This window comes from Pinus tabuliformis, chromosome 3_2, assembly GCF_031772625.1.
Source record: "Pinus tabuliformis cultivar Carrire ecotype Pingquan chromosome 3_2, CPIR1, whole genome shotgun sequence".
NCBI classification, from domain to species: Eukaryota; Viridiplantae; Streptophyta; class Pinopsida; order Pinales; family Pinaceae; genus Pinus; species Pinus tabuliformis.
The window spans coordinates 1,265,607,788-1,265,630,614 of NC_142302.1; positions in this window are offsets into that span (position 1 = coordinate 1,265,607,788).

Sequence of the window (22,827 nt, forward strand, 5' to 3'; positions counted from 1 at the left end):
TGACGACTCCCTTTACATAACTTACAAGGAAACCTAACTTTACCCTTTTTCCCAAGAACCTGACTATCACTGGTTGATGGATCAATGGAAAGTTGATGTGATTTTTCTGACCATACTTCCAAGACCTTTGGAATACCAGGACAATTGACAAGGAAGTGGTCACCCTTACAAAGCCTGCAAGGGTATTTGGGTTTACGATGCATGTCAGTTTTCCTCAACACAACTAACACTTACAGTCGTGGTTGGTTGGTTGACTTCTTTCTTATCTTGCTTCTTCTTCTTCTTTTTCTTCTTCCCTTTCTTCTTCTTCTTAGACACCTGGTTACTAGCATCAAGGCTTTTACCAAGCGAAGAGGAAGAAATGGAGGAAGAAAAATTAGGCGAAGAAGGTAAAGGGTCAACAGAAGGTTGGTGATGTTGAGATGGTGAACTCTGTTGAGGTGAAGCATCCGGTTGAGGTGGAACAATTGGAGTACTTTGGGCCAACGAAGTTGAAAATAACCATACCGGTAAACCTATTGTAAATCCAGGTAATGACAAAGTAGCCATATAAGGAGGACCAACATTTCCAAAGTAAGGAAAAGCACTAGGATTCTCATTAGGAGGGGTTCCTAGGTTGATAAATTCCGGAACATTTGCCATTATATTCAACTTCAGTGAATTTTATTAACAATTTAAAACTAAAATTAACAATTCACAATTCACACCTATGGTCTCTAAAAGTAAAAACAAACAAATTAACACGCGCTATCAAATCTAGGAGTCAAACCACACACAAACAGTAGCCTTCCGGACCGAAAACACTAGTTGGTGATGAAGCCCAACATCGTCGAATTCAGTACAGAAGTGGAGGGTGGAACAGTTACGCCGGCAACTTGCTTAATGAATAGACTGGACCAAGTTCCTCCACTTTAACCGTCTCGAGTGAAGTGAACCCCCCAGAAAATCCAAGTGAGTCTAGCCGACGTCTGCTCCAGGTACAGTGGGATCTTCCCTCCACCGTCACCTCGGGTAGAATCCTAAAGATAATGGTCACTAAGGTTACCAACAGCAACAAATATACCTGGGGGAACAGTCTACACTCCGACAGCACGCAAGGGCAGAGTATCAAGCTCAATCCCCTTGCCGGCTCCTTGACAATAATCCAAGGTTTACCGACAAGTGACCCCTGGCTCCTCGACAATGGTTAATCCGAGGTTTACCGTTTGTAATACGTGCGTGTCTGGCGTCGTTCCCAACGAGGGAGGATTGATCCCCTCACTGGTTCGGACACGAGCTCGTGCTTCTCCTTTAAGAGGAGCTTTCCCAGAGTACAAATGAAACAATTGGATTTATCCTACCACAAGATGAGCTACTTGTTTGGTTTTGCTGTCTTGGAGAGTTAATTACTCTCCTACTCCAAGACACTAGCCTGATCTATATTGGTGTTTCAGAGCCCTAGAAATGTAAAAATTACTAGATGAATTTTAATTAAGCGCTGTGTTATTAAGGCCGTTTTTACTCAAATGGGTAAATGGATACGAAACCAATGGTGTTATGACCCGACTCAACTGAATGCAATCGAATATGATAATGTAATCTTTTCAATTCGATGAATCCTAACTAAAGTAAGGAGAGAGTTTCCATTCACTTCCGACAATGCAAAAAATTGATCACTAAGAGAAAATACAACAAATTCTCTAATGCACTAATTTTATGAAGAAAAACTAATGCAAATCAATTCCAAACCATTTTTTATTTTTTTTATTTTATGTAAATTCAAATCAAAGAAAACTAATCTAAATCTACGATTGATTTTTCAGAATGTAAACTACGCAATGGTAATCTAAGCACAATTCACTTGAAAAGTATGCAAATGTAATCTATGCACATTTTTCATTCATATTCTGAAAATGAGAATTCTAATTATGCAAATGTGATCTATGCAAGAGAATTCTCAAACACAAGACGATTCTAATGTGATCTAAGAACCAATCAAGTGCAAGTCGAGAAAATTGGGTGAGAGTTCCAAAGATCAAAAAATAAAAACACTCAAAGGCGATTAACACTCATACACAATTTAGCCCCCCCCGGCGAATGAGGGGGAAATTTTTTTGCAAAAACAAAAGCAAAAAGATGCAAAATTGTGAAAAGACTGAGACAAACCTCCAAGTAATGACCAAAGGAAATCAAATCAAGAATTTCTCAAAAAAGAGACTCAAAACACCCAATTGATGAAAGCTTAAAGCAGGAATGCCAATGAAACAAGCTTAGGTGAAGATCTTTGACAGGAGACTAATGGATCTGGGTAGTAAAAACTAAGAAAAAGCAAAATCTAAGAGAAAAAATGCAAAAAATGGAATTTTCTTAAATTTTAGCAGGGGACGCAGGCAACCCGTTAAGACAGGTGTGGGCCCGCTCTGTGCACACAGCGACAGTGCGTCCAGGGACGCACTGTGCAATACTCAGAGGGTGCGTCCTACTGGAAAATTCAAGAAAAACTAAATTGAATCTAACCCTAAGCTAACCCACCCAAAAACAAAGTCACAGAGCCAAAAACCAGAAAATAAATGACTTTTCTCAAAGCAAAGTTACATACAAAGGAAAAGACTTTCACATCAATGGAGTCCCCAGTGGAGTCGCCATTTTGTCAGGCGGAAAGAGTCGATAGTGCAGACACAAATCAACCTCCCTAGGAGCCTAAGACTCTCTAGTGACAAACAAGACAAACAAGAGCAATCCTTCTCTAAACATGCATTTACCATATAAGAAATCAAGTGTTTAGATCCTATCTGTAGTCCAACGCTGTTGTAGCAGTCCAGCTTCGCGGATCCGGATGAGCTCCTCCTTCACTTTGAAACCTGCATCCACTAACAATCAAACGATTAAATAGCACTTGATAATCTCATAGAATAAAACATATTTAACACATAGACCAAGGAGTACATGAAACAACTCATAAATAACAAGTTATTGAGAAGAATGGACTCATTTGCATTAATAGGAAACAAAAGGAACAATTACAACCTGAGCCTTGGTGTTGTGCAAGTCCCTCCCAGGGTCCATCAAGAGTTCTCCTTTACTTTGACAAAGCTCACCCACTTCCAAATAGAACAAGCAAAGATGGCAATCTCTCCTCACAAGCTTCTAAATGGGAGTCCTAATTCCAGCAGCATCTACCCTTAGAAATGTTTAGCTTCCAACCTCTCCTCCTTCTGGCCCAATGCCTGTATTTATAGTGCTCAAGAGGAAGTTAATCAGGTCCACCATCAATGGGATAATCCCCTCTTTGGATGGGATAGCTCCCTTATTGATGGGATAAGTTCCTCTTTGGTAGGGGTACATGAACCATCTGGAGGCGCTCAATACACGTCGAACAACCTTCTAGAATGCTCTAGAAATGACCACAAGTAACTTTTTAAAGATGAAACTTGCGCATTTTGACCTTTACAGGGGGACGCACCTGCCCCTTTACATACAGAGTGTCCAAGGACGCATTTTTTGTAAACATTGGGTGCGTACCCGTAGGTAAGGTTGAGAGAACATGCGTACCCAGAGATAAATACATTTATAAAGACTTTCTCTCTTTTTGGAGTTTGACATGGAGAGCAGAGGCTTAAGACTTGCCCAGGAGGATAGCATGACTGTTGATAGAGCCATACTAACTGTAAATAGCCATGGTGACATTTTTTGGTGTAACATGAGTCTACCTTCAAATACAACTAGAATTTTTCAATTTGGAGTTCATTTTCTCTGGCAAAAATCAAATCTCCCAGGACGGGTCAAAATGTGTCAAATGAGGCTGCCTAAAGGCAGAGTGCTGTTACAGTCAACCTTTGAATGCCTTCCTCAACTCCAAATTGAGCTCATGGTAGCTCATTGGAAAGATATTTGTGTCTAGTTATCATTTGACTCATCAAGCAAGTCATTTGGCCAACTAAGCTAGGAGAAAATTTGATTTTCCCAAGGTCACTTTAGAGGTGCATCAGTTCTCCCGAGGCAACTATACTTTTGAGATTTCTCCAAAACCCTGACACCTGTGTAAAAAGTGAAGGAGGTATTTCTTCCTTGGCATGTTGTGGACAAAAAAATCTCTCATTTTTCCCAAATTCATCTTTTATTTCTCAGAAACCTCATTTGAGTGAAACCTATCCCGATGTGTGGAACAAGGGATTTGTCGAAATGAAGCGAAATGAAGGGGACAGGGAGTTTCTAAATTCTTGAGGAAATTTTGGGAAGTAGGGAGGGATGTTAGGATGTAGGGGAAAGTGTAATATTAGAGATTGAGTGAGGGGAAGGGGTCCAAAAAGGCAAAACACATGTCCAACCTAGAAAATTGCCAAGTTGTAGAAAGAAAATAGGGTTTGTGCAAAAATGAGGAATTTGGGGGATCTCAGTGATGGGAAGTGTTTGATAAGGTACTTTAAGGATATGGGAAGGTGTATGAACATTAGGATACAAGTTTTACTGATGATTTGGCCGTCCAAGAGAAATTGCCTTCAAAACCCTAGGAGAGGGAAATGACCTTACCTAGGCGCAACTGAAGCATGAACAAGGTGTAAAATGACCCAGTGGGACTTGACATGATAATGAAAACTCTCTGAATGATGGTACACTCAGCTGAATGGTGACATGGACCAACATTTGGACAACTTTGACAAGGGTAAAATCAAACCCTAGACCTAATGCCTAGTGACCAAATTTTGCTTGAAGACTCACTGAAATGACAAAATTTGACCTTGACACCTTAAAATCACTTTGTAAGAGCATGTTTGATCACTAGAGGAAGGCTGCAAAGACTGACACTAACAAGTCTAGTTTTTCTTTGATTCAGATCTTCCTTATCATGTTCACTTCCTGATTTGCAACAGTCCTCTTTCATGCTTTCCTTGCTTGCAGCATTTCTCAGCATTTCCTTACATAGGTCATATTTTAGATCATTTTAATGCAAAACTCTGTTTTTCCTAAATGCACTCATTTCATTGTTTACTTGATCTTCTTGGTTAACTGTCAGTTCCTTTGCAGCAGATATCTTCCAGTAGTAGGCTAGCGTATCAACGCTCACACCCTCGATCTGATCCATGCCCTACAAGTCTCCCAAGCCTCACCTCAATTTTGCCTTAGTTTCCTGCATTTTTCATAGAACTTCTTCCTCTCTCCTTGAGCAAACCCAATCATCTTTCTCTCTCCTGGTGGTTCATGGTAGACCTTAGGCACCCTAACACCTCATTCCAACCTTCATCCACCTTTTCCACCCACTATCACACCCTCAAAATAGCAGAAATTTCTCTCGACCTCCTCCTGTAGGCCTCCTGTAGTTTCCCTGTTTTCCTCCTGTAGTTTCACTGTGTCCTCCTATAGTTTTTCCTGTAGGCTTTCTTTTGAAGGCCGAGTTTGGGAAAATCCTCTAGAAGGCCACCTAAGACCTCCTAGGCCCCATCCACACCATCTTACATCCTCCCAATCTCCAAAACCGCCCTTTAACGCCACCTGTCTGATGCTACACTCAAACACAATAAATTAGATGCATGTCAAATTCACATAAAAATACATAAAAATCCAAAAATATGTTTTTTGCTCATTTACTTCCAGAAATAACATGGTTAGATGTTGTTTGCTTTCTTGAGTAGGTAATGGCATTGCTTTCATGGTTTTCATAGTGTTTTTGGCAAAAGTAGAATTAGCTTGTTAATTAGGGTTTACTAGGTTTTGCCTTACATTCCAGTCTTTCCCCTTTCTGCAATTAGAATAGGTTCTATAGAGTAATCTTTCTTTTCTTTCATCACATATAAAGCTTCTTTTGAAATATGTAGAAGTTGGCTTGAGCTCCTAGTGATCTTGCGCCAGCTAACCAAGTGACAACCTGTAGTGAGAACTAGTACTTGTGCATACAACACTGACGCTTCCAAGTTTGTTACGAACTACCGGGTTGATAAAAGTAAAGTTGGTAGCCTAGGAGTTGCAGCATTCTTGCTGCAATACTGGCGCTCACCACTTTTTGGTGCCGTTTCCGGGGAAGCGTTAGAGTATTCTGTGATTATTGCTTTCTTCTATTTCCTATTGCAACATTTTGCTAATAGTTTATTTCCGCAAAAGTAGACTAGTCATTTCTTTTCTTTCAGTTCTGCATTTCTTTGCTTTCCTTTCCAATTCTGCAAATTTCATTTCAGCAAAAGTAGACTAGTCATTTCCTTTCTTTCCGTTCTGCATTTCCTTGCTTTCCTTTTCAATTCTGCAAATTTCCATTCAGCAAGTTCATTTCAGCTAGTTGCAATTTGTTTTGTTCAATCAATTTCAGTTTCTGCAGGTACTATCAGTGTGGGGAAAAAGAAACAAAAACCAACCAAAAATATTTCCTTTCATGCCTCGTAGGAATAGAGATAACTTAGGAAATTTTTTGCCCAACACCCCCACTGCTTCACACAACCAACCTTCTCTCTTCTTCGGTGGCTGCGATCAAGAAGAACCCTTAGGTGAACAACCAGACATATTTGAAGAACCTATAGGGGAAGAAGAAGAAGAAAACATTCCTCTGGAGCCAATGGCTAAAAACAGAAATGCTAGGGGAAATGGAGAGAGAATAGAGGGTACCTTTCCCATTCGGGAGACCAATGGGGACACCAAAATGAAGAATATAAGCCCTTCAACCCTACCTCACTTCCATGGCCTGACTACAGAAGATCCTGACACCTTCTTCTTTGAGTTCGCTATCATCTGTCGAACTTATGACTATGCAGAAGACAAGAAAAAGTTGAAATTGTTCCCTTCTACTCTCAAGGATGCAGCATTGCGCTGGTTCATGGGGTTACCTGGCAATAGCATCACAACTTGGGCTCAGATGCAGCAAGCCTTTAACAACAAGTATCGAGACTATTGTAGGTCAAAAGATACTAAAGAAGAAATCTTTCGAATGACCATGGGAAGTGATGAGTCCCTAGAAGACTATGAAGAGAGGTTCCAGCTTAATTACAAAAGGGCCAGGTGTACACTTGACCCTGAGTCTCTGAAGTTGGTCCTGCTCAGGGGAATTCGGGAAGACCTTTTAGACACCCTCCATCTACTGGCTGGGGGAGACATCTACCAACTATCCTATGAGGATATAAATACTATTTTTAGAAACAATTCTAGAGAAGCTAGAAAGAAAGGTAGGGGAATTCAACCCATAGCCAATGCCTCTCTTTCCAATTCATCCATTAAAGGTGAAATTGGAAACATGCTAGAAGACTTCAAGAGTGAGATGTTGCAGACTCTTGCCATGCAAATGGATACCTTACATATCAAAAGAAAACAAGAGGAATTAGAGAGGGCTTTGGCCATTTTTTGCCCTAGATACACCAAGAGGCATCCTAGGAATGAATGCCCATTGAACTCTATAGAGGTTTGTTCAGTCTATGAAGAAAATCATTCTACAGATAAGTGCCCTTCCTTGCCCGAACTTAAAGTTGTGTACCAAGGGGCCGAATGAGTCACTGAACAGATCTATTACATAAACCAAAGGAGGCCGCATGGACCTAGAGCATACCAATAGGGGATGCAAGGGACATCTCAGGCATACTACTTGTTTGGTCAATTTAGTGTCCTAAATTTCTCTACATAAATTATCAATCCAGGTATCGTAAACTGATGAAGTGTAGTGCACTGTTTGTGCTAGATGGCCCTTCTTACTTCGTTGTTTTTGTGTTTTATGTTGTTTTGGGGGTTTTTGTCCTTTAATCCCTAATGATTTACAATCTAACAAAAATCTTAAATCTAACTTCTGTAAAGACTGCTAAGAACCTAAAGAAATGAGAATTAAAAGAGCTTAAGTAAGATCTAGAAGCAAAGTTTAATCAAGAAATGAAAACAGAGTTTCTATTTCTGCTCTTATCATTATTTCCAAATCATGAACTAAAAACTAAAAAGTAAAATTGCAACTACTGTCTAATTCATTACAGGAACAAAACCAAATGAGATACTTAAAACTAAAAGTGAAATTGCAACTAATGTCTAATCCATTATAGAAACAAAACTAAATAAAATACTAAGACTGAAAATGAAATTGCAACTAATCTACTATGGAAACAAAACTAAATGAAGTGCTTAGTTACTCTGCCTCTCAATTTTGGGAGAAAAACCTCCTTGTGATGACATTTTGAGGAATTTTGTACTTCATTATTCTAAGAGAAGATAAATGCAAAAGAAAAGACTCATTGCATGAATGAAGTATTCAACCACTTAGTTTAAGATGAGTTATCAACTAGAAGGGCTCTTTAGAAAACATTCATCTACACCATGAGTCAATAAACTAGTAACAAAATGGCAAGAACTATAATGGCACTGATCAGTCTAATTGAAAACTTAAAGACTAGTGAAACAGTAAATAAAACAAACTACATTACACTACTGAATTTCAACTTCTAACTACTGATAAAAACTAGAAAGAAATTAAGCAAAAAGAAGTTATTTTGTACTGAAAGAAGCTATTTTGCATTAGTAACAAAATGACAAAGATTGCATTATAAACAAGGTTAATAAAACCTCAGTCAGCACAGGGGCCCTCTACAACTGATCAGGTTATGCGTACTTAATCAAACTCCAAGAAACTCCTTCACATATCCATAAAACTTGCGGTCTTCATATTAAAAAAACACAGGAAATGAGTTTTCAAAATTACAGAGCAGTAGTCTGAGCTTAATACATGAGGAAATTTGAACTCCTTCTGAGTTCTTTACACAGGTATTTATAAGAAAATTATGCAACTGTTTGTGGAGAAAAATAAGCTACAGCCAAAAACACGTAGCAGATAGGCACACAGAATTTTCTTCCTCGGTTGTTGGAGACATAAATCTAAGATGATGGCTATTGGATTCGGTTGCACAGATGGCTGTTGGAGTCCGTGGTTTCAGGAAGTTGTTTTGGATAACGCTTCCCATTACTGTGAAACATGTTGATTATCCACGAAACAGAGTCTTGTTGCCTTCGGTCTCTATGTTTGACTTCTCCATTGACCAGAGTCTTGTACCATCTTCCTTGTCGACCTAGGCTAGGTGAATAGGACACGATCCATGTCATGATGATTTCCAAGCTGCCCATGTAGTTATTTTCTCCTTCTGACACTTGGAACCTGTTAAAGCATGGAAGTAGCTGCGGAACAGCCGATTAGCTGCAGAATAGGCTGCGTTCCGTAGCTAAAAGACAAAAACTTATTCAAATAGCAAAACATAAAAGCATAACATGTAAATCACTAAATGTCTTCCTTAAGGCAATATATATTGGTCATTGATGATAGGAATGCATTTTCTTCATGGAAAAACAAAGAAAAGGAATGAGAGGAGTTGCTAAGGAAAGGGCAGTTTTGAGGCTCAACACTACCACCCCAACCAAGTCACCTCCATACCTTCTTGGGGCCCCCCTGCTCATCCTTCCTAGTCCGCACCTCCTCCTTGGTCCTTCACATCTCAATATCATGCCCAACCAGCCACCCATTCATTTCAATCCTATGCTCAGCCGCAACCTCAGTGGAATGAACCTCATCAGGGGTGGAGGCCCCAATACAACTCTCCTCCCGCTCTTCTACCTCCACCACCTACCCAACCACAACCGTTACCTTCTACTCCACCAAGGAAACCCCAAATGCTTGCCCAGCCAAACCCGAACCCAAACAACAGACAGGCTCAGCAAGTGTATAGTGGGGAACCATCGTGCCCAACTTATGCTGTGGAGATTCAAGAAATTAACTTGCGATCTGGGAAAGTTCTCCGAGATAGCCAGCCTCCACCCAGGGAGGTTGAGGAAGATAAAGAGGAAAGATAACCTAAAGCAAATCTACCCTTTCCTGAGAGACTATCCATGACAATCCAGCCTACCCCAAAAGAGACTGAACTCCTGGGAGAATTGAAACATTTATGTGTGAAGATACCACTTCTCCAATCCATAAAATATGTGCCTATCTACAATATTTTGATCAAAGAGAAGTGATTTAGGCATCCAGGAAGGCACAAGAGAGATAACCCAACCATCAATGTCATAGGACAACTGTCCGACCTGATGTTGGGGCAGATAATCTATCCAAAATATCTAGACCCTGGAAGCCCAGTAGTTGATGTGCACATCAATGGCACAATGGTCCCACATACCTTGATTGATCTGGGAGCTACCATTAATGTGATGACAAAGGATGCAATGCTCAAACTTAATCTCCAGGGCTCCTTGAGGAAGACCACAACAGTGCTGCAGCTAGCAGACTGCTCCACCGTGACCCCTGAGGGGATTGTGGAAGATGTGATGGTCTCCGTTGATTCTTGGGAGTACCCTACTGATTTCTTAGTTCTCTAGCTGAAGGAAAAGCTCACTGGGTATCCTCTCATTCTGTGAAGACCCTGGTTGAATACAACTAATGCCTACATCGGTTGCCGAGCTGGGAACATGACCATCAAGAACGGGCATATGTCCAAGCAGTTGACCCTATATCCTCCTGCCCAACCCTTGTTAGAACATGATCTACCTCTCTAGTTGGAGGAGGAGGATGAGGATGAAGTTTATTCTGCACCACTTTGTGCATTGGAAATCGCCATGGGAGGAAAACCGCAAGATGAGGATGATATGATTGAAAATTTGATTTGGAATCCACCTCCCAGTGTATCACCATTAGAAGACATAGTAAGAGAAACCCAAAACAACCCCTCAATTGATCTCTGTGTGGCCGACCCTACTCCTCTCCGTGTCAAAAATATAGAGTTCAGCCCAGAAAGAACATTGAAAGCAATCCATCCCTATCTCCTTCCCAGGAGAAGGAGCTATGCAGCCTACTGAGAAAACATCTAGATGCCTTCACTTGGAGTTATAAGGAGATGAAGGGAGTACACCCATCAGTATGTACTCATCATATATACATCAAGGAAGATTGCAAGCCAGTCAAGCAGCCTCAAAGGAGGATGAACCCAGCACTTAAAGATATTGTTAAGGAAGAACTGCAGAAATTGCTTGATGCAGGATTCATCTATCCCATTTCTGACAGTGAATGGGTCTCTCCTTTGGTGCTGGTGCCAAAGAAAAATGGTAAGTGGAGAATCTGTGTCGACTATCGGGAATTGAACAAAGCCACTAAAAAGGACCACTTTCCTTTACCTTTCATAGATCAAGTGTTAGACGGTCTGGCAGGGAAAAAGTTTTTCTCTTTCCTAGATGGGTTTAGCGGGTACAATCAGATTCAAATCAGCCCAGAAGACCAAGATAAGACCACTTTCACTTGTCCTTGGGGTACCTTTGCATACCGGGTCCTTCCTTTTGGTTTGTGCAACGCTCCAGCCACTTTCCAAAGAGCGGTATTGAGTATATTTTCTGAACTGGTTCATGATGCAGTAGAAATATACATGGATGATTTTACTCCTTATGGTTCTGAATTTCAAGAAGCCTTAGCTAACCTAGGAAAAGTTCTAGATAAGTGTATTGAGATAAACCTATCCCTCAGTCCGGAAAAATGTGAATATTTTATGACTGAAGGGACCGTACTAGGTCATGCAATATCTCAACAAGGACTATAGGTGGACCCCAACAAAATTTCCATCATCCAAAGGGTCCCACCTCCTCAAAAGGTGAGAGATGTCAGAAGTTTCCTAGGCTTAGCCGGATATTACAGGAGATTCATTAAAGACTTTAGCAAGATAGCCTCTCCTTTGTTTGGCCTCTTAGGAAAAGATGTTGAGTTCATATGGTCGGAAAACTGTCAAGAAGCCCTAGATACCTTGAAGAGCAAGCTAGTGACTGCCCCAATTCTCAGAGGCCCAAACTGGGCCCTACCATTTCACATTCACATAGATGCTTCGAACAAAGTGATAGGAGTAGCCTTAGGAAAAATTGATGAAAAGTTACCTTATGCCATATACTTTATAAGCAAAAACTTGTCAAAGGCAGAGTTAAACTATATAGTGACCGAGAAGGAACTCCTAGCTGTCGTGCATTCCTTAAACAAATTCAGACATTATATCACAGGCTATCAAACCTTTGTGCACACTGATCATGCTACAATTAGATATTTAATGAACAAACTAGATGTAAATGCTCGCATTATTAGATGGTTTCTTTTACTGCAGCAGTTTGATTTGACAATTATTGATAAGCCTAGTAAAGAGAATGTTGTTGCTGACTTTTTGTCTAGAGTGAATTTGCCTGCAGGTGAAGAAGGAATGGTGGATGACCAAATGCTAGATGAACACCTATTTGCTATATCAGTACTCTCTCCATGGTTTTTTGATATAGCAAACTACTTGGTTTCAGCACAGTTCCCACCACACCTGTCCTCAAAAGAGAAAAGCAGGATAGTAAGGAAAAGCACCCCTTTCACCTGGATTGGAGGCAATCTCTTCAAACTTGGCCCAGACCAGATCTTAAGAACATGTGTCAGGGAGGAGGAAGTCTTTGACATCCTCCTGACCTGTCATGATGGGCCTTGTGGAGGTCATTTTGCAGCAAAAAGAACCGCCTTCAAGATATTGCAAGCAGGCTACTACTGGCCCACTCTTCATCAGAATGTGAGGCGATACACGAGCCAATGTGATCAGTGTCAGAGGATGGGGAAACCCACTCCAAAAAATTCCCATGCAACCTCAAGTGACCTTTGAGCCATTCGAGAAGTGGGGCATGGACTTTGTGGGACCTATCAACCCCCCTTCCAAGCAGAAGCAGTACATCATTGTGTGCACCGACTACCTGACAAAGTGGGCAGAGACAAAAGTAATCAAAGCAACAACAGAAGAAAAAGTAGCTGAGTTTTTGAGAGAAAACATATTCTACAAGTTCGGGTATCTGAGAGAGTTGGTCACAGACCAAGGCAGTCAGTTCACTTCTAGCCTGATTGAAGACCTTCTCACACATCATAAGATCAAGCACAGGACTTCCACCCCTTACCATCCACAAGCCAATGGGCAAGTGGAGGTCACTAACAGAGCTTTGGAAGGGATCCTAACCAAGGTAGTGAGCAACAACAGAAAATACTAGGCGGACAGATTAGTCTTGGCCACTTGGGCCTACAACACAACATGGAAGACCACCACCAGGTTCACACCCTATGAACTGGTCTATGGGAAGAAGGCTTTGCTGTCAATAGAGTTTGAATTCAATACCCTAAGGATGGTAGCTCAGCTGGACCTAGACCTCAGCCATGCACAAAAGGAAAGATTACTTCAGCTCAATGGATTGGATGACCACAGATTGCAAGCCCTTCTCCATACAGAGGTAGTTCAGCTTCAGAGAAACATATGGCATGACAAAAATATCAAGGAAAATCAATTCCAAGAGAGAGATTGGGCACTACTCTATGATTCAAGATACAAATATTTCAAAGGAAAGTTGAGGACAAGATGGCTAGGACCCTACACTGTGGAGAAATGCAATGAAAATGGCTCAGTTCTGATCAGAACCATTGATGATGAAGCCATCCCCATGCTTGTCAATGGACATCGGTTGAAAGTCTACAAGAAACCCCTCTCCAAGCGAGAGTTTATTGAAGATTTGAATAAAATAGTGATGGTAGTGGAGCATGTCTTAGCTTCCACTTCACCCACTCACTGAAGAAAAGAAAAAAATTTAAAAAAAATAAGGACTCAAGTGAAAACCTCCATGAGGCGCTTGAGTCCCATCATTGGGTTGAAAACCTCTTCCGAGGCGGCCCAGTGATGAAAAAAAGGAGAAAAAAGAATAAGATCCCTGGGTGAAAACCTCCCTTGGAGGCGCCCAGGGCAAGCAATTAGGGTGAAAACCTCTCTGAGGCGCCCTAGTTGTTTTCAAAAAAAAAAAAGGAGAAAAAATGAATTTCTATTACATTGCAGGTTTGCAGGAGGACTACAGGGAGTAGAAGAAGGTGCCAAGGGAACCCTGACATTCACACCAGCACCCATCTCACCTTCTCCACACCTTCCTCCATCATATTTGGCATCTCTTTCACCCCACTGTACTTTTTTTTCCAAAACTGTGTTTTCTACAGGAGGCTCCTGTAGGAATTACAGAGAGCCAAAAATGTCTACAGAAGGTAGTTTGAGGGACCAGGAGAGCTTCATGAGGAACTTATCATCCCTCTTACCACCTTCAAGCCTCCTTGCTATCATTTCCAAGCCTACATCACACCCCCAAGCATCATTTCTTTTCCTATCCAAGAAAAACACAGAAAAACAGTTTTCCAAAAATGAAAAAAAAAAACAAAAAAAAAAAGGAAAAAGGCACCAATAACCTTACCTGAAGCTTACCTATTTTCCCTCCATCATGCATGACACCTCTGGCATTATTCTCGAGCTCCAAGCACAGGGAAAAGCTGAAGTTTCAAGGGGAGAAGCAGCTACAGGAGCTCCTGTAGGAATTCCTGTAGCAACTGATCCCATAGAAGTCCAGCACCAACAGCAAAAGAGTGCACATCTGTAGGTTGAAGAGGCACATGCAGCTCAGCTCCAGCAAAGGAAGAACCTACAAAAACACACAACAACACATCAGCCAGTAGAGACAGCATGCATAAAGGGAAATGAAGGCATGCAGCAGAGAGAGCCACAGCACCTCACAACAAATACACTCGGATCACAGGTAAGTAACTAAATCACTCCTCTATTTGCATTTGTGTAATTAGGAGTCATACGAAGGAAAAGAGATGGTTGAGATTGAACGAGGGAAAGGTGGCCAGTTAACTTGGCCACCTTCATTTAGTTGACTCCACTCATCCAAGATGTCACCCACACGTGCGCACAGTCAACTCAAGAAAAGATGCCAAGGATAGGTAGTGGAGAAAGAGTAAACTCTGGTGCAATGATGAGGGATGATTACGAGGAGGGGCCATGATGACCAAGTAGGTGGGGACCAACAGTATGAATATGGCCAACGTACACCTTGCCAGCTCAGCACTCATAACCGAAAATATCCATAAAGGGTAATGAGCACTCCTCCCCACGTATTCTCACCACCTTTTCTTCATTTCCTCCTCGTAACTCAGCTACAGTAGCCTTCTTGTGCCCCCACAGCCTCGTAACCACCATCCTCCATCAATTTCCTCCCTATCTTTGCTCTCGGTGTTCTCTACAGGAGCACCTACAGGAAATCTATAGGAGCACCTACAGGAAATCTACAGGAGGGATAGCGGGCTTCTACAGGAGGGGCAGTGAGCCATTTTGAAGGGAGAAAACACGGGTTTTTGCACGAAATTCAGTCTGAAGAGGTAGGGTTCATGCATGCCCCCTGTTGAATATCAATCTATGAAAGAAGTGATCTCAATTTGAGGATAAAATCAGTCTTTAGGAGGGCAGAAAATACATAAAAAAAAATTGTTTATTTTAGAAAAACACAGTCTCTTTTTTTTTTATTTTTCTCAAAAACTCTCTATCTCCACCTCCATATTTGGTTTTTAAAAAATCACAGGCAATATGACAAGAGGGTTTATGAGAAGGGAGCCAACTAACTCCATTAGGCTCCATGCACATCCTCAAGTAGTGGACATATTCACAAGGGCAAACTGGATGACCTTCTTTGAGAAATTCTGAGGGTTTGATGAGTAGATTGCCCAAGAATTTTCTCTCTCTCTGGTCCCTCACACAAGAACACATGCCACTATAACCATTAGAGGCCTCTCCATCGAAATAACCCTAGAATTCATCAGTAGGGTCACTACCCTTCCTCTTGGGCTGCCTTGGAGTAAAGATGAAAAACCCATGGGCCAGGCTGCCAAGAAGAAATTCTTCCAAAATAATGAAATCCCTATGGAAGATAAAAATGGAATTAGAAGGGCTAGTATACCATATCCCTAGGATGAGGTTAGCTACCAAATAATCAAATACATTTCTTGTGAGGGGAGGCACAACATTGTCTATGGTTATCATTTCAGAATCCTCCATGACTTGAGGTATGGCATGGATACCCCAGCACCTCAGAAGCTCAATATTCCTTATTTTCTCCTTCAATCCCTCATTGACTCCAGCACCAAGGTGCAAGTGGGAAATTTAGGGCAGTTAGCTTACCATGGATTAATCAAACTTCTAGTAGAGGAAGCACTCCATACCTTTACACTCCCTATAGCATGCGAAGTTTTCCGAAATATGACAGTTGAGGATGACATAAAAGCATTAACCTATGATTTTATTCCTACTGACAGTGAGGAGGAAGAACGGCAAGGAGGAGAAGGTGCAGCCAGTGGTGACACAGTAGAGAAAGAAAGCAGGGAGGAAGGAAAAGAAACAAAGGAGGGAAAGTTGAAGAGACAGAAGAAGGAGAAAAGGGGGCAGAGAAGGCAGAGCAAGGGGAAGAGTCCCTTAAGACTTTGGAAAGAGAGGTAGCAGCTGCCCTCACTGGCCTAAGTACACCATTCAAGCCAAAGCAGAAGAGAAAAAGATAGACCTCCATGTATTTCAGGGCAAGGAAGAGCACAAGAATTAAAACAGGCAAACCTCAGCCCTCTTCAAAAGTTCCCATTACCATTGAAGATTCACCATCTGCCAAGGTGAAAGAGTCTCCTTCCAAGATACTTATCACATATGAAAGGGGGACTCCAAGATCTTCTACATGGAAGGGGAAGGCAGTACTACAGGACCCAAAACCAGACCTATAGGAGGCTGAGACAGTCCTACAGGAGACACTGTCTAAACTACAGGAGACCCAAAAGCTTGAGGAAAGGATAGAAGGACAGCCAGAGGTGAAGGAGGAAGAAAAAGAGCTACAAGAACCTGATCCCTAGCCTAGTCTTGCCTCTTATTACAATCTACTTGAGGGAGGCAGAATAATCCCACAAAAATTTGCAATCCCACTGTTTTTCAAATTGGAGAAAGAAAGAGTGAGAACACATAGGTGGATGCAGATAGCCAAATCCAAAGGGGTTGAGGATGTTGGCCATATGGAAAACAAACTCAGGGAAATGGGCAAAGAATTGAGTGCTATCAGAGACAGAGAATCCATCACAAGAAGCCACCTAGAAAATGAGAATGAAATCCTAAGGAGGTAGCTGCAAGAGAAAGAGACTCAGCTAGCATACATGGCCAGCTTATCCATGGAGGCATTACAATGCAGAACACCAGCCAAATCTTATGGCCTCTATCTGAAGGACCAATGGCTTCAATTCCAAATAAAGACTTTGGCACAAAGAGGCACAATGCCTTTCCAGGACTACAGGCAGTTCATGGATTTGTGTGACCAAAGCACCTCAGAGGATAAAGCAAAAATGGCATAGTTCTACCTACACAACATGGCCCTCACAGACATGATTGTGTGGGACCCCAATGCCAAGTTAGGGGACCTGAAATTAATGGCAATGGCCTCATGGATGAGCCATGAATAATTGAGGCCAGCAGAAATAAAAAGATTGATGATAAAGGAGCACAAAAAACCATTAATGATAAGAGTTGAGCCATCAGATCCTATGGCACTCATCAGCACACACAGCCTACTTGCCAATGACCCTCAGATTTCCCCTAAGTATCTAACCATTCAGGCACAAGCCATTGTACACTTTGAAGATATGAAAAGGCTACTTGGGGATGACTGTGTGCATGCATGCATGAGGAGATGGAACACCTTACCTCACAGTTTGTAGATTAGGGAATACCACTCCCCCATGAGGCTGAGGGAGGCATTGAAAAGAGTGCCAATGTATAAGCACTCCATGAAAAGGCTGAAGGTCAACTGGATTAGCCTCAAACTGAGTCCTCCACTCCTATTAGGCATGTTGGAAGGCAGAAGAGAAGAAGAAGAGGAGGAGCAGTGGAAGGACATAGACATAACAGCAGGGTTTTATGACCAACATGAGCAGACACCATCAGAAGCCTGGGATGCTAGGGAGGCCACCAGGGCCATAAAAGATGAGGAGATTGAATAAGTTTCTCAGAGGATGAGCAACACCTTCAGTAGGGGGGTGATGATGAGCCTCATAAATGGGTAATTATATGGGCTCATTTTACCTCCTAACTTAGTCAAATCAATCATTCTCTTAGCTTATTATATTTATGCTTATAGAGTGAGTTGAGTTAGTTATGATGCCATGTGGTATAACATGTATTTAATTCAAATTATTGACGGATTTCGAGGTCAAAGTCAACCATCCAATGGTCAAATGGAAGAAATAACTTGAAGTAGACAGAGGAGAGGACTTATAGGAGGGAATACCCCTCATTTATTACTCCTCACTTCGAATTCCCCTTCATTCAGCTCGGAGTACAAGCAACCGAATCATGCATTAGAAGGCAGCGGACCAAGTGGAGGATGACTGATAGTTATCTCGAGTTTTGGGAGCCAAGCCTCCCTGATTTTAAGGAAGTTGTTGGTAGCTTCAAATGTATAAGTAGAGAGGCCTAGGGCCTCACTAGGGTCAGATTTTTTCTTATGTAAACTCTGCTCAAATTTCGAGCTTATTATTTTGTGACAGTTTCATGTAAACTTGCTATTTTTTTGATAATGAAGATGGAATCCTTTTTGAGCTAGCACTGAGTTACCTCAGAGGGTTGAAGCTCTTGGGTTAGGGCCCAATCCAAGCAGCCAAGCTTCTCTTTACTTGTATTTGTATGCTTTACTTCAGTTTGTAGATTAATTTGTTGTTAGATGTATTTCTTTCATGGTTAAGAATAGGTTGCTTTTGATGATTTAGTAGTTTGCTTTCATTTGTGCTTTCTGTAGCAGGTTAAGTAGTGATCAGAAAAGATTCAAAAGGCTAGCAACAGTGCCTTGGCCTCTCTTCCTCCCTCTGGGACCATGATTTGAGGCAAAGACCCTCTTGCTGCCCCAAAAACACAGATTTTCCTCCTTCATAGGACTTCTAGTGTTTGCAGCTTTTTAGTAGGTTAATAGTCCAGTTTTGCTTTGCTTCAGATCTTCCTTATCATGTTCACTTCCTAATTTGCAATAGTCCTCTTTCATGCTTTCCTTGCTTGCAGCATTTCTCAGCATTTCCTTTCATAGGTCATAGTTTAGATCATTTTAATGCAAAACTCTGTTTTTCCTAAATGCACTCATTTCATTGTTTGCTTGATCTTCTTGGTTAACTGTCAGTTCCTTTGTAGCAGATCTCTTCCAGCAGTAGGCTAGCTTATTAGCACTCACACCCTCCATCTGATCCATGCCCTACAGGTCTCCCAAGCCTCACCTCAATTCTACCTTAGTTTCCTGCATTTTTCATAGAACTTCTTCCTCTCTCCTTGAGCAAACCCAATCATCTTTCTCTCTCCTGGTGGTTCATGGTAGACCTTAGGCACCCTAACACCTCATTCCAACCTTCATCCACCTTTTCCACCCACTCTCACACCCTCAAAATAGTGGAAATTGCTCTCGGCCTCCTCCTGTAGGCCTCCTATAGTTTCCCTGTTTTCCTCTTGTAGTTTCCATGTGTCCTCCTGTAGTTTTTCCTATAGGCTTTCTTTTGAAGGCTGAGTTTGGGAAAAGCCTCCAGAAGGCCACCTAAGACCTCCTAGGACCCATCCACACCATCTTACATCCTCCCAAGCTCCAAAACCACCCTTTAACGCCACCTGTTTGATGCTACACTCACACACAATAAATTAGATGCATGTCAAATTCACATAAAAATCCAAAAATATGTTTTTTGTTCATTTACTGCCAGAAATTGCATGGTTAGATGTTGTTTTCTTTCTTGAATAGGTAATGGCATTTCTTTCATGGTTTTCATAGTGTTCTGGCAAAAGAAGAATTAGCTTGTTAATTAGGGTTTACTAGGTTTTCTTTACATTCCAGTCTTTCTCCTTTCTGCAATTAGAATAGCTTCTGTAGAGTAATCTTTCTTTTCTTTCATCACACATAAAGCATCTTCATCTGTAGAAGTTGGCTTGAGCTCCTAGTGATCTTGCGCCAGCTGACCAAGTGACAACCTGCAGTGAGAACTAGTACTTATGCATACAACACCGATGCTTCCAAGTTTGTTACAAACTACCAGGTTGATAAAAGTAAAGTTGGAAGCCCAGGAGTTGCAGCATTCTTGTTGCAATACCGATGCTCACCACTTTGACAAGAATCTACTTCTACTTTCAACCAGCGGAAGCCAATAGATCAGTGAAAACAATAATCGATAAGAGGAAGATAATCAAATACACATAACACAATAAATATCCTAGGAAAGCAACGACTCAAAACCCTACTATCTGTATTGCATATATCATAAATCTAAGATGATAATACAATTCTTTTTCTCACAAGAACAATCCCAACACTTAGTATAATTAATCCTCAGCTCACATGCAAGCTCTTGGCCAACAGTTAGCCAATTCTCTAGCTCTCCAAGCCCCTATTTTCTTGTGTAATTCCTATGGCTAATTAGCCCATATTAATGGGAAACCAGTGCATCCAAAACTACACAATCCCTTCTAGGTTCAGTTCCTGATTGCATGCATGATCTATACAACTTAGTAAATTATACAACTGATAGTACATTGTCCCTGCACTCTAGTCTCAACTGGGTCTTTCTCAGAATCGACATGCATGATTTTCTGATGAGGGAATCTTCAGTTAACTGGAGTAGCACTAGTTAATGCATTAGTGCACCAACTGACTGTTAACTCACTATTAGTTCCTCAAATAGTTTGGAACTAATTTAACTTAACTTAACTCAGTAAACTGAGTTATCTAATTACAACTCACAATTAACTCATCCTGGACCCCTATAATATAGGGAGAACATATACATGACTTCAAAAATACTTCCAACTCGAAATTCCTAAGCTAATTAAGTTAATTAAAATTAATTAACTATTTACAAGTTGCTATGAGAATAGAATTCGATTTTAATTCTCAGTTTAATTCAAGGACAAATTAAGTGGAATTTCTTGTTGCCATTTCTCAACACTCCCTCTCAACAAGAAAGGGATTATCAGCTACCCCAATCCTATCTCTGTGAAACTCGAATTTACATCTTGACAATGCCTTTGTCAAAATGTCAGCATCTTGCTCCTCCATGGGAATGTACTCTAACAACATAATCCGCCTCAATACACAATCAATGAGATGGTGATATCGGATATCAATATTCTTGAACTGATCATGAAAAAATGGATTTTCAAAGAGTTTGATACAACTCTGATTATCGCAGTAAATCATAGTTGGATCCATTTTCTGACCAAACAAACCAACCAAGATCTTCCTCATCCAGATGGCCTCACATGCTTCCTGAATCGCAACCATGTACTCTGCCTCTGCTGAACTGAGTGCAACCAATCTTTGTTTCTTGTTGTACCAATAAATTGTCGTTGACCCAATACTAAAGATCCCTCCTAATGTGCTCTTCTTGTCGGATGGACTCCCTACCCAATCTGCATCGGTGAAGCCTTGAATCTTCACTCCCTTTGTCTGTATGTACCATAATCCATACTGAGTAGTGCCCCTGAGGTATCTCAACACATGCTTTACTGCCTTCCAACACAACTTGGTAGGCCTAACCATCGCTTGACTAAGTTGGTTAAATTCATAGCACATATCTTATTGTGTGTTCACCAAGTACATGAGTGAACCCACAAGCTGCATGTAAATAGTAGCTTCAACTACTTCCCCTGAAGTAGCATCCTCCTTCCTCCAATTACCTACTAGAGGCATCTCCATGGGTTTGTTTCTCTCTATGCGGAATCTCCTGAGTATCTCATTGGCATACTTTCCCTAAGACACAAACAAATCCCCATCTCCCTGCCATACCTCCATGCCAAGAAAGTAATGGATGAGCCCCATGTCCTTCATCACAAACTCTCTTGCAAGGTCCTCCTTGCAAGATTTGATCAGTTGATCATCACCTGTCAGTATGAGGTCATCAACATAAAGTACAATGATCAATGGTTTTACCTTCCACCACTATGTGGTACAGGTTCGCATCCGCTTCACTCTTCATGAAGCCCAACTTGGTGAAGTAGCTATCTATCTTGGTGTACCAAGCACGAGGTGCTTGCTTCAGCCCATACAACTCTCTATTGAGTCATCACACATGCAAATCATGGTCAAAGGTTTCAAAACCTTCAGGATGCTCTATGTACACCTCTTCCTCAATCATGCCATTAAGGAAGGTTGTCTTCACATCCATCTGATGGATCTTCCAACCCATCTGTGCTGATAGTACCAATATAGATCTGGTTAATGAGTACCTCGCAATAGGAGAAAAGGTCTCATCATATTCAATACCCTCTACCTATGAAAAGCCATGAGCCACAAATCTAGCCTTATGCTTCTCCACACTACCATCTATAGCTTTATTTACCTTGTAAAGCCAACGAGAGCTCACCACTAGCTTGTCTTATAGTCTTGGGAATACATCCCAAACACTGTTACGAACTATGGAGTCATACTCCTCCACCATGGCATCAATCTAAATCGGATGTTGCACTGCTTCCTTAAAGGAATATGGCTCTTTCACAACACATTCGCCCATAAGAGCCATGTATCCAGTGTACCTCTTAGGTGACCTCCTCTGCCTGCTGTTAGCCCCCAAATTTGCTCCTTTTTGACCATTTTTCCCTTCCTAAATCATGACCATTTACCCCTGTTTTACATCTCTTACACACCCTCATCCTGCACTAGTCCAAGAACGATGACATATTTCGCATGAACTTTATATTTCATATTTTTAACTTAACTTAGCATTAATTAATTATTTATTACGTGATTTCTTGCTTATAATCACTCTTGCAACTTATCGATATCTCCAATGTTGTTTGATAGTCAAGTGCTTACCATGACCGCTGATCCTAGTGCAGGATTGGATCTTGCACCAGTGCCAACACAACGAATCTCTGTAGCAGATCCAGACCTCCTTGATCACTGCCTTGTTTTGCGCCACTTCAGCCACGACAGTAGGTTAGATCTGAAGGCAGCCGAGCTCCAGCTATGACAGCAAGGAAATCCAAAGGTAGCTAAGATCAGAGTTATGAA